We start from the raw sequence: 13,505 nt of genomic DNA on the forward strand, positions 1-13,505 counted from the left end.
TCATTGGAACCCATTGACAAATGATTGACTCCACTGAACAAGCTCAGAACTCAAAATACCCCAGTATTCTTTAATCCCTCAAGCACTCTAATATAACTCATAGGAACTCATTGCCACTTGATAAATCCAAGTGCAAGCTCAGCACTCACAATTACCTAGCATACATTCTCCCCTCAAGCACTCTAATGCAACTCATGATAACTCATTGCCAAATGGGTTACTGCCCTGCTTGCTTAATCCAAGTACAAGCTCGGAACTCACCTGCCCTCAATGTCTTCTGCCTCAAGTGGTTTCTCTAAATGTATGAGGCTGGTGATTGGGTTCCTGAGAATAAGGGGTGTTGGTCTTATTTAGAATGTATTCGAATATGTCACTAGAACTCGAGGGAGCATTTCAGCCCAATACTGAGTCTGCTGGAGAGGCTATCATCAAGCGGCGCCATCAGCCCTGGTTCCAGTTAAATGCTGCAGGCACTATGTTCTGCGGTGGATATCACAGGGGATGTTTCCAGAATGTTGCTGCAGAAGATCACGCTGACTTGCCACACACAACAGTGAATGGTTGCCGCATGGCACATTTCAGACCACATGCTCACTGGAAGGTATAGAGAAAGTCAGCGACCACCACTCTGGAACAGAGAATGTCAAAGCACCGTACATCTTTTAAAATAATATGTTGTGGACGCCCGATAGGGAAATAAACAAAAACAAACGTTGAGAATTAGAACCTTTTTTTTTTTTTTTTTTTATTACTTTTTAGAACCTGAGTAATGCATTAACGTTCATTGTACATGGCTCGGCTTTTTTTTTTTTTTAAATTAAACGTGGTTCTCTGAATGGCGTATGGCTTATCTGCGCCATATGAAAGATATTCACGTTGGTATTAGCCCAGCCTTCTCCATTACTCTACCCTTAAGTTGTTTCAAGAAGTTCACAGTGGAGTATCGCCAGTGGGCGGAAGGTCAATGTAAATGGCTATGGATTGAGTTACTCAAGGTACATAATTATGTCTAATGTATTGTAATCAATATCACACTATCTCTGTCGCTGTCTCTTTCTTGTAGGTGGGTGCAAATGGCCACGTGCCTGTTTACTGGAGCTACCCCAACAGCTGTTGTCAGACGCAGGGTGAGCGGAAAAAACAATTGCTTTCAGAGGGGTATGAGTTTATTTGGCAAAATCATCTATAAAAAGGTGAACATCTTTAATTGTGCTCACATTGTGAACCGTCTTTTTTCAACATTTTGCAATGGTCATTTCTGACGATCACTTCCACTATATATTTTAGTCATAATAAGAACCTTACGCTTGTTTTTACTGAGCAAACCGCAATATAAAAAGGAAGAATAACAATATGAATTATTTTCTGGTGGAAGGTTACCATTGTAAGATGGACAGTCTGGTACACTCCTATTGCACTCTTTCGAAATGCACCTATGAGAAAAGGGCACGGAACAAATAACCACGTGTGGGATCCAGTTTGATTTACAAAAAAACGAGGAGTTTGATTTACAAAAAAACAAGGCGCATTTTGAGAGCATAAGAATGGCCAGAGATCTTTATTTCTGACAAACATGTCTGGGAAAAGCAGTGTACACACCGAGCTTCAAGCTCATTCCCCCCCCCCTTTTTTATTGTTTACAACACTCACGCTAACGTTATGTTTGAAAAATTGAAGCATATGTCCTGATTCAGAGTCTTGTCAGACTTTGGATGCGGGACTCGAATGACTATGGCATCCATCACTCCATTAGGGTGAAAGAACCTTCTGGAAATAACCTTTCCTTTCCCTTGGCAGGCGACATGCTAATCACGGTGGCACACCTGCTCGCTTCCGAGTGCGCATCATCCGATTGTGTCCGCATAGCTTGTACTGTTCGTCGCAAAACTGCACATGCCTGCAGGTGATACCTGATGACCGTATTTTGCAAATCAAGTTTTTCAAAGGAGACCCGATGCAACATGTGAAATCCTAGTTGATTTTGTCCATCTCTTCTCTTATCAGGCCCTTTGTCTGGGGATTGGAAAGTCGCAGAAAGGTAGAGGGTAGCATGTCACACCAAGGCAGCCACTGGGACTTTCATTTGACTGTCACCTATACCATGTCTATACCCCACTCGCCATTCTATAATCTCCTCTCTGTGCACCTTCCCTTCTCTACTGGGCATAGAGATGACACGTGCAGTAACATTTGCAATCACATGAAAAGACAGAGCTCAGCTTTTGGAGAAGTGGAGAGAATGAAAGGGGAGAGTGGCAAGTGACTGTAAAATAAAACCAGCACCGGCAAAGCCAATCGTTTTGGCGTGTACTGCTGCTTTTTGCATTTTTAATTTATAGGCACCAGGGTGCAAGGAGGAGAGTCCAGCGTTTCAAGGGATGATGCAAGAAGGGATGCAGGCGTGCAAGAGAATGAGAAGGAGAATAGAGAAAGGGAGGAAACCTTTGAGAGAGGGTGCCATTGATGATTAGCAAGAAGAAATATGTGCAAGAAAGGGTGAGAGGGTAAGAGAAGCAGGAATGGTGTGAGAGGAAGGATGAGACAAAAAGTGTTGCAAGTAAAGATTTAGAGTTGGAGAAGATAGAATGAAGGTGCCACAGGGGACATCTTCAAAGATGCCGGTGTTGGAGGGAGCGTAATGGTATGAGAAGTGGTGCCAAGAGAGAGAGTGAAAATGCAGAGATAGTCAGACTGACAGTGCAGATAGAGTGAGAGCGCACAGAGAGAGAGAGAGAAGGACAGAGCGCAGAGAGTGTCAGCATAGAGAGAGAGAGAGTGTGACGGGCACAGAAAGAGTGACAGCGCACAGAGAGAAAGTGACAATGCAGCCAGAGAGGGACAGCGTGCAGTGTGACAGTGTCCACAGAGAGAGAGAGAGACAGCATACAGAGAGCGAAAAAGTGACAGCTGAAACAGAGAAGTGCAGCGCAGAGTGATAGTGCAGAAAGAGTGACAGCACAGAGAGAGAGAGAATGACAGAAAAGATAGAGACAGCACAGAGTGCAACAGTGCACAGAGAACAAGTGACTGTGCACAGGAGTTAGTCAGAGCAGAGAGAGACAATAGAGAGAGTGACAGCACACAGAGTGAGTGAGTGCACAGAGACAGAAAGTGACAGCACACAGCGAGTGACAGCATGCAGGCACAGCACCGCACACAGAGAGTGACAGTGCAGACAGAGACAGCACACAGAAAGAGAGTGACAGCTCAAAGAGTGACAGCTCACAGAGAGAGTGACAATGCAAAGAGAGAGTGACAGCACACAGAAAGAGAGAGAATGAGTGCTCAGAGAGAGAGAGAAACAGTGCTCAGAGAGAAAGGGACTGCACAGAGAGTGGGACAGCGCACAGAGAGAGAGTGGGACAGCGCACAGAGAGAGGGACAGCACTGAGAGAATGACAGCGCACAGAGAGAGTGATAGCACAGACAGAGAGAGTGACAGCACAGAGAAAGAGAGTGACCACACACAGTGAGTGAAAGTTCATAGGTCGAGAGAGTGACAGCTCAGAGTGTAACAGCATACAGAGAGAGGGACAGCGCAGAGAGAATGACAGAGCACAGAGAGTGACAGTGCAAAGAGAGGGTGACAGTGCAAAGAGAGACTGATAATGGACAGAGCGCACAGAGAGAAAGTGTGACAGCGCACACAGAGAGTGACAGCGTACAGAGAGAAAGTGTGACAGAGCACACCGAGTGAGACAGCACACAGCGAGATTGGGACAGCACAGAGAGAGAGAGAGAGTGGCAGAGCATAGAGAAAGCGAGTGACAGCACGGACAGTGACAGCACAAAGAGTGATAGCGACCATACAAGCCCATCCTCCATGAAGTTCCTCCAGATTGGCCTCCACATCACCCACTTGCCCACCGGCGAAGCAATCCCTAATCCTGGCTTCCATGGTGAAGGCCAGCCCCACAACCCGACTCAAACACAAGTCACCGGGTCAAAGGTACCCCTGTACAGGATTGCCAGTCCCCTTTCGTGCCATCCCCAGTCCATGCTTGCTGCCCAAATTGCTACATTATTCGACAGTTGCCCTTGATTGCATAAACTCTGCACCACCCAGATGATGCATGCAATTACCATTTACATTTATAGGCAACACAGTAGCCAATATTTGGACTCTATACACCCACATATCTGCACATTAGTTATGGAAGACGCATAACATTTGAGTGTTTGCCTCAGCCTGGCCATGATTTTGGAAAACAGCTCTGAGGTCTATCAGCCCTAACCTTTTAACATTCATGGCCGGTGTCAGCCAGTTGCTTCTCAGTGCAGAGACACCCTAGCACTGAACCAGCAATAGCCTGAGGAACCCAGAGGCTGAGGCACCCAGAGGCTGAGGCACCTGGCCGAGGCTGCAGCGCAAACCGGAAGCAGGGAAGGGACCCTAGAGGAGCAGCCAGGTATGGGAGCTGCAGGGACCAGATCTCATTCCCTCCGCCCGCCCCCCTCACCGACTGCAGTGGCAGATGAAAGTTGCAGTACTGGAAAAGAACATCAGTGTGCAAACTGCCGGCAGAAAGAAGCTCCTTTAGACGGGCAGTGAGTGATAGACAAGGAAGGGGAGCACCGGAGCCCCAACTGTGACAGCCAAAGGAAAGAGAGGGAAGGAGTGCAGGGGTAAAACAAAGGGGCAGGTGGAAGTCAAGGTTACTGAATAGCACTTTTAAGTTTAGATAGCTTCTACAAGTGCTAGGGCTTCCCATCCTATATTACAATAGGTGGAATATGGGTGGAATACTGCATGTGCTGGGCCGAGGAGAAAGGCTTGAAGAGATGGAAAGTGCTGAATTGTGCACATCCATATTGGACCATACACGCTACTTACCCGTAATTAGATAGTTGAATTATTTTGGAATAAAATGTATTTTTGCGGCTAGTAGAGATTCTGAAACCAAATAAACTATTCAATTGCAGATGGGAGAGGGAGACCTACAAAGGGGTGTGGAGCTAGCATTGATAAATCATAGGGAGTAGGATGATAGCAGGTAGCACATAGGATTTTCCAGTATCTGCCTGTTTTTTAGCACAATAGCACCTATTAAATGCTGGAGGATTCCAGTGGAATCCATTGTAAATGCCACCCACAAGCGTAAATTGCAGCATTGGTGGAAGAAATTTGTGATGACCATTCTTTTTCAGATTTAACACTTTTCTTAGCACACAGGTGGATTCCACAGGGATCCATTGTAAATTCTGCCCAAAACATACATTTTAGGAGGTATTTACACTTTATTTACAGATAAGTGAAAGAAATGTGGGTCAACCATTGCTTACCTGTTTTAACCCTTTTTGTGCACTTTGTGGTGTAAGTTACCAAAATTGCATTGAGGAGACGAAAGTGCCCCTAAGGGCAACGGTAGCCAGTCCCCTCTGGGCAATTTTCACTTGCTTTTTAATAATAAAGAAGGGAGTATTGAGGGAAAAAATATAATACTAAACTAGGGTAAGAAAGGTATATTTCAGGAAACCAGTGTTAGTATTTATGCAATTTTAAATATCCAAGCATTTAGCTCACGTTCTTCAATGGTAGTGCTGATATAATTTTTGAATTTTTGCCACTCATTGTTGGGTTTTTGACTTGGCCGTTCATGCATAATTATTGAAATTCTTGTTAGGGGTTTTGTCATGCATAGCCATAAATGCTATATTCTACATGTGGTCATCCGTAATTCTCTTAGCTGCCCCAAAACACCTATTCCTTTGAGGGCTTTACTGAATTTAGACATTCCTTTGAATGCTGTGTTCAGAAGGTTGAAAAGACCATGTCACCTAAATGAAAGTTATGTTCTATTACTTATTTAAGACAATGGTTCATATTTCAACTATGATTCCTTGACTTTTCTGGGGGATATCATAGGCAATATTATGTATTTGTTGAGAGACTTACATTCTTCTTCAAACCAAGAAAGGCCTCTAACATCATGTGAATTCCTAGCCCTAAATCACAAACGTGCACTTACTTGTTGTAGGATGCATTCACAAACAGTAAGATAGACTTGTTTCCTGTTTATCCTCTGTTGCAGATCATTGTTGCTATTCAATGGCATTTGCATTATGTTTTTTAAGTACTCCATTAAACCTCTCTACCAGTCCATTGGATTGTTGGTGGTAGACAGGAGCATGGTAGTTATGTATTCTTAAATTACTAAGGAATTCAAAAGTTTCATTATATAACAGCTGTGTTGCATTATCTGTCACAAAGAAGGTCTCCAAGTCGAAAGAGTGCCTTTCGCAATTGTATACATTTAGCAGTGGGGAATTCATTCAATCATTTTATCACAGGCCAATTACTGTAACAATCCCAAACCACAACAGAAAAAGGTTAGTGTACAATGTAGCATGTAGTACAGACCAGGGATAACTAAAGCTAATTGTATAGTAAAGCCACATGGAAGAACAGCATCATTCTCAGCATTTGTTTGGTGCATGAAATCCTGGATGCTCACAGTGAATGTTTCCCACAATTTAGCAAACAGGGGGTATATGAACTTTCATTTTTACTCAGGGGACAACTCTCAGTCTTGTGCTCTTCTTATATTTTATCAAACAGTTCAAGTGACTTGTAGAGAAGGAGCTAAGTGCCCCCACCTCAATTGCCTTGCCCGTCTTGCCTATATGTTGGGAACCAGAGTCTGAGACACGTGCAGTACCAGTGAAAATACTGATAACAAGGAGAATCCTGGAAGCAAGGTTCCCATTGAGGAAACCATAACTGCATACAAGAAAGTATGATGGTCATTTGAATGAAATCCCGGATGAAGCAGAGCAAATGAATAGCCAAAATGAATGGTGACGTCACACAGAATCAAAACTGACATACATAGAAGAGACTAAAGAATGTTGATATTCTATAAGTCATCAAGAAAGGATTGAAGATAAGTGGCATCTTGGGATGAAGATGAAGAGACTTATGCTACAAAATGGATGAAGATATCAAATCAGTTTACATGTGTACAGATGCAAAAGAAACGCACGCAGACTAAGTCTTCTTGAGGCTAGCCTAACAGTGAATAGATTGCGGTATGCGCCAACATATACATATATAGATAAGTGAGTAAAGATTGGATGTTTCCACTACAAACTATAGCACAGTTGGGCTAAAAAAGGAAGGCCCCTTTTCTAGTGTGTCGCAGTGAGAAAACAAATGAATTACAAAGTGAATCTCAGAAAGGCAGGGCTGGATGAGACATGAAGCCAAGCCAAGAAGCCAAGGTCTTATCAGGCTTTAGTGAGCAGACATTGGATACAAATCGTGTGAAAGAACAAAACTCCTGTTCAGGAGGCATGAACAGAACAAGGAAGACGTCAGAGGTTTGTTAGAAAATAGTATTTTAATACACTTGAAACTCAATTTTATGGTCTTCAGTCACGTGGATGGATGAAGTTAGACAAACATGATGGTCACACCTACGCATAAGGGCAGAGCGTGCCTTCACTCCCCTAAATTCTTCAGACCTAAGAACAGTCCCAAGAACAAGTTCAAAGTCCTAATTGACAGCAAACCACTGAGGATATGATGGATGAATATGCTAATTGGTAGGAAGCTATGATTAAGACTAGCTCACTAGCACCTGGAAGCTCAGCCTGCGTGCTGCTATCGTAGGAGGAAAAGTACTGAGGGAGGTTGCAGTGCCAATCAATGGTAGGGGACCGCATGATGAAGGGTCCTATAGTTAGTATAGTCAATAGGATGTAGTGTATTTAGTGACGTTCATAGTGACCTGTTTATGGGGAGGGCTTAGTTGCTCCACCTGATGTTAAGAAACAAATCACTTTCTTTCACTGCCTTAGACGAGTATGGATTGTATACTTAGAAATTTTATTAGACCCAATCACTCTTGTCACTAGGTTCTTGAGGTATGCCACGTAAGATGACGTTAGTAATACTTTGGTTAACGTCACCTATGATGATTTATTGCTATAAAAGAAAGGTTTTTTTCTAGATGCATTTAGAGTTCTTACACTGCGACGTCCGTTGATGTTCGCTGTACTCCCTGTTTTAGATAATTGATATTAAAACAGTTATCCTTTTGCAAACTACCTGAGTCGTTTCGATCATTGATGTTGGAATCATTTCTGCATCTCCACCCATCTCAAGGGTATTGCTACCTCATCTTAAAGGGCTGGGAGCTCCAGTTCAGACTGATCAAAGCACTTGATGTTTGGCCAGCCCTTTATTACATACCCTTTTACTTCATCACTTTCCACTTTCACTTGGTAATAGGATTCCCATCAGCTTCACCAATAATATGTTGAAAATCACATTCAATTATCTAATTTTCATCTCTGCCATAATCTTGATTAACTTCCACTTGAAGTCTGGAAAAGCAATTCATTATGCAATTGCTTTGTGCTGATTTATACTCAATCTGATCACCAAATTCTAATAAGCAAAATGCAATGCAGGCAAGATATGGCGAATCTTTAACAGCACCTCCTATTCTCTCAACACTTGTTATGAGAGGTGTGTGGTCAGATCTGAGATGGAAAGCAGCACCCCTTAACAGTCGCCTGAATTTGCTGCATTGCCAAGGCACAGGTCAATGTCTCGTACTCAATCGTAGAATAATTCCTTTCTGCCTTGCTGAGAGAATCGGAGGTGAAGGCAGTGCCAACTTCTACACCCCTGGCATCCTGGCTCAGCACTGCAGCAGTGCCTTTCCCAATGCTATCCACAGTAAGTGTCAAGGGTATCAGCTATGAGTATGGTGGTAGAGGGGAAAACATGGCATTTTAAATATTTATTTTTAAAGTACCACTTGACTATGATTTGGAACCTCATGGGATATTTATGAAGGGGGTGAATCATAAATGAACCATATTTACCTTAACCACTACTTTGAAAAATAGGAGGTACCATTTTCATCATATTCCTAAACAAGGCAATATGTCTTGAATATTTTGAAGTATTATATGGTGTGAATGTTGGTGCATTGACTTTGCTAGACGTGCCTTCATCAGAAGCTCTAGAATGATTTCCACTTCATTCCACTTCATTTGTCACAAAATCCAATTCTGGATAGAATAAGTAAACGGGAGAGTAAAGTATTCTAAGCGCTATGCCCAAACGTGTACCACAACCCGACTAAATGGCGTTTCAGTCATAAAGATTCGCCAGGTAAAAGTAGGTTAATATATACCTCTTTCACCTCCATATTGGTAGCATGGGCAGAAGACAGGGTATAATCTCCAAAGATGTGAGTCAGCGAGGAAGCTTTCCAAAGAACATAAGATCAGGGTATGTACAATGCCTGGGAACCGGGACCCAGGCCACAAGTTCACTGCGCTAGTCTTTGTTGAAAGGGTCAATAGTGCAGAGAAAGGCTTCCTGACATTTCTTCTGAGAATGTGCTGCGGTTCGAAGGTGGCATGCTGGCAGAGTGGGATTTGTGTACTGTGGTGTCTATCAACACATGGGGGTGGCTCAAGGGTGTGTGTCTGTGGGTTTATACTGCAGCTGTGGTCCGAGTAGGTAAGACTTGATAGCTTCGATGGGGGTGTAAAATGTAGTTGAAGTCGAAGATTCAGTACAGGTGCCTAGCTGTAGCGAGTAGGTAAAAGGGACTGGATCAGGGTGGGGAGGACTGTGAATAGGACTTGTTTAGTGGCTTTACTGTATGTCATTCACTGGAGTGGCATCATACACCTGACCATGCAGCAAGGTGTGTGGAGTGTTGTGTAGCTTGATCAGGGGTTTGAAGGTGGCATAGTGTCTACAAACATGCTCAAAGTCTCCTTGAGCTCTGCCCAAGCAACAGCATCTGCCAGAGGAAATACATCTAGACATAAAGGGGTGCTGGGGTCTACCGGGCAGAGCAACAGAGAGCAGGAGGTTTTATTTTGCACTTCCACAGCACTGAATCATATCTGAAAACTTGGGTGTGCTGGTTTATTGTACCAAGTGCAGTCAAGTTACAATGTTTTTCTACCCATATCCATTTTGTCGCGCAGCACGGTAATGGGGGGGGGGGGGCACTGTACTGCCTCTGACCAGATGTCGACCTCTATGGAAGGGAACTTCATACTGTCTACACCTGAAGCAAGTAATCCATTGAAAGGGGATTGATGGCATCCACTTTTCTTGCTAGGGTCGAATGAGGGCGACTTCCTAGATAAGTACCCACCCTTTTCTGCAACAATTCCCAGAGGCCTCACACGGGGCCCTTGGAGGGCAGAGGTAAGAACACAAGAAGAAATCAAAATGGCAGAGAGGCTCGTCCGTGAGCCATAGTTCATATGCTCTACTACTCCACCCATGTCTTCTTGTCTTTCTTTTTCTAGGTCTCCTCCTGCTAAGCAGTCTCCAAGGAGTTGTTACATGTTAATTCTAACATTTAGCCAGCTTGCCCCACACATAGTGATAAGGTATCAAAAATGCACTTGGGAAAAACACGTTGGTCCCAGTTTTGGCTGGAACCCATTTAGTATTCGTCTTGAAGAAAAGAAGGATCCAAGCATATATTTCTTTCATCTGGTTACCCAAAGGGCACATTTACTAATTTTACTTCTGTTAAAATGGATTTGGCTGTAACTAGAATTCTATTCAAACATATTCACCTTTGGCTGAATATTACTGTACACATTACCTGTCAATGACATTTGAAACATCGGAGGACACACAATGCATCCTTTGACCTAATACAAGACATGGTGTCTCGGCAAATGACCTCTGGTTTATTTATTTATTTTATCCCATCACTGATAATCCTAAAGAGAACCTAACAGCACCTCTCTCTGGTCTTCATAGGCCTTGGGCTCAAGATTTTGTTTGAAAAGGGTGCCTTATGAGTGGATGGGTGTTCCTTGGTTCCCAATACGGGTAACATCGTCAGAAGCTCCGTCCATTGTGACCGGTACGCCTTTTGCATAGATAGTAAATAGTATAGGTGCCGGTACACATGTTCTTAACACTTTGTTGGTCGTGTCATGATCTGTGCATGCCCTGTATCTCACTGATACCCATGACTACGGGCATGACCCAGCCTCCTTTTCTGCTATTCTCTAATCACAAATTCAAAGTTAAGGGAAAAATCATCAATCGTGCTCAGGGAGCTCTAGGGCGTAAGTGTCAGACCGTGACGGAAATGACACTTTACAGTTGCACTTGGCTGAGGGAGGTGTTGGGGATGATTTTGTGCTGTGTTTATGAGAAGTGCTTCCAGCGGACACAGACAGTAATTGCCAACATGATGCATTCAATGTGTAGGCACTTAGCCAGTCCTGGTTTTTGCGACTTATTCTGGGATTTGAAGTCCTAGTTTTACAATGAGGAACGTGGTAACCTATGTGGTGGGGCTCTAACCTGAGAAAGCAAAAAGCAGTTTTCCATTTTGTGCAGACGTGACTTGCAGCATTGTTGTGTAAACAGTTGAGTAATGGTCAATGTCCTTCTGTTCTAGGCTGTCACCTATAATCCATGATAGTGACCAGGAGAAGCTATTACTTACTGCAGGCAAAATAATAGATAAAGACAGGCGAGGACTTCAACGGCTTGCTCTTCATGGGTGAGGCATCTGTGGCGCTTCAGCACTTAAATAGAATGGCATTCTGGGAGAAAGGTCATCCCTCTATTAAAAAAATGTGAAAGCACTTTGTGAAATCCCACATGTAAGGGGGCATCGCCAAGAATGGCCCGGGTCTGCCAATCATCTTTGAGAGCACAACAGACTCCGCTTTCTTCATGGAGCACACATTCTGTGGAGTGCTGGTCACACACGTGCAAAGGTACCAGAAAATTAAGGATAATACATCCCAACAATCCTAAACATTCCCCTGCTGAAGTGTTAATGGGATTCAGGACCTTTTAGGAGTTGGACTCCACCTGAGGCAAAACCCATGAACAAGGCAAAGTCAATTGCTGGTATCTAAAAAGTGTGGTCTCAAGCACTTACTCAAGACATCTGCTGGATATCTTATAGTAAAAGGTCCTTTCATTGATCATTGAAAGGAATGGGACAGAGACGAACATGTGATGTTTGTTTACATTGTGTGCATTTTCTTAGTGCTCTGTGTACTTCTTGCCTGCAATGTTGATGAAGTAAAGCAAAGATGTTATGCTGCATCATTCCTTTATCTATTATGCTGCATCATTCCTTTATCTATTATGCTGCATCATTCCTTTATCTATTATGCTGCATCATTCCTTTATCTATTATGCTGCATCATTCCTTTATCTAGGAAGGTACACAAGGGGAATCAGGCTGCACAGACAGATTGACGTTTGTCCTAAGATTGGCGTTTGTCCTGGCACAGGGGTTGCACAGACGGCCTGCGGATGTGGGACTCTTTTGCAGCACAAAGAACCCTTGGTTGGTGCACACATAGTGAGTGGCGGGAGGGTAATTGTTAACCTAACAGTGCTTGTGAAGAGTATGGGATGTCTTCTCAAAAATGCTTCGGAAGCTCATAATGCATGTGTGCTGTGAGCAGGTGAACTTACCAATATGCCTTATACATTCTGGAACGTGTAGTCCTATTAACCTACAAAAGAAAAGCACCCGTGAGAGTCCAAAACAAGAAATAATAAATACATTCAAAGAAATGTACATGACGTGCATCAACAGCTCAGGTGTTGGATGTACAATCAATATCACAGAAGTAACAACCATTGAGTGCATTTATAACATTCTGGGCATCCCACGCTTTGTCCCTGCACCCCGGGCAGAAGGGTGCAGGCCCTCGGCACTCAGGGCTCAGTCAGGTGTGAAGGGGTGGGGAATGGGTGGTAAGTGAGGGGAAGGCCGCTGCTGCTGAATAGCGCGTTTGAAGATGCTGGCGCTGAGAGCGAGGAAGGGTCATCGAAGTGGAGATTGTTTCTATGTGGTGCCTGCCCAAATGCCTGTCCGAGCTCTGGATGCTTGTCTAGTGTGCACCATGAGCCAATCCCAATATGTCTCATGTTGTCCTCTAATGGTAGAAATAGAAATGCTGCTGTGAGAGTCGATCACATTAAAATAAGAGCTAATGAACACATTAACAACTGATAGGAGTACTACAATAACTGCATAAATTAATTAAAAAAAATAAGTAACAATACATGCTGAATGAAATGACCAACATCCTACACTTATTTCCCACCCCCCAAAAATTAAGAATTCATAAAACCACTACATAAATTAGACCGGTAGTAAATGCAGCGTTTAATGAAGACATTAGAGATCACATTGGTGGAGCAGATTGTAATCTGGCCCCCAGTTGATTTATGGATGGCTGGCCCAGTTGCTGAGGCGTTCGCTCAGTTCATGAGCAGCACACCAGGTTTGAACCCTGGTCCCCAATCTACAACAGGTGCATAGGCATTCTAATCCCCATGAACCATGTTCCAGAATAGAACAGGGGGCTGGGCTTGAAAAGATGCACACGTAACAAGCTCCTCCTCCTCACAAGGCGTCCCTGTGTGTTGCAGCCAGCACATCAAGCTGCAGGTGTTTCAACCCCTGTTGAGTGACAGGAGCCACATAGTGGTAAAATGCTAATCAGTGTTTTGGGCAGCTGTT

This window comes from Ambystoma mexicanum, chromosome 6p (assembly GCF_040938575.1).
Source record: "Ambystoma mexicanum isolate Mex_15411 chromosome 6p, UKY_AmexF1_1, whole genome shotgun sequence".
Lineage (NCBI taxonomy): Eukaryota > Metazoa > Chordata > Amphibia > Caudata > Ambystomatidae > Ambystoma > Ambystoma mexicanum.